Below are 523 nucleotides of genomic sequence, written 5' to 3'. Positions count from 1 at the left end.
CAATTTGTGAAAAAATAAGAAAATTAATGGTGAGGTTGGTTGTTCCTACCATCTTGGATAAATTGGCAAAGGAAGAGAATGATCTCCATGATAAAAAAATTAACCAACTTCTAGCATCTCAGGATATGGCGAAGAAAAGCAATAAACTCAGTGAGAAAATTGACTGGCTCCAGATACACATAAACAATCTAACAGGTTTACGTGTGCTCTAGAAGAGAATTTCCTCTCCAGCAGTTGTGGGAAAACAAGGTGATGCACTCATTACAAGATTATCTAAATTACGATGAAAATTATTCAAGTCCCAGCCTCAGAGTGTGTGAGTGGAAAGGACATTAATGTATAAAGGATGGAATCCTGTAACTTGGGCAGAGGTGATGTGAGAGAAAACTTCTGAAGCTGAGAACTTTTTTTTTCTGGTTTTTTTTTTTAATATTTTTTATTACATATTTTCCTCAATTACATTTCCAATGCTATCCCAAAAGTCCCCCATACCGCCCCCCACTTCCCTACCCACCCATTCCCA

This window comes from Mus caroli, chromosome 6 (assembly GCF_900094665.2).
Source record: "Mus caroli chromosome 6, CAROLI_EIJ_v1.1, whole genome shotgun sequence".
Classification (NCBI taxonomy): domain Eukaryota; kingdom Metazoa; phylum Chordata; class Mammalia; order Rodentia; family Muridae; genus Mus; species Mus caroli.
Note: the sequence above shows the minus strand (reverse complement) of the source record.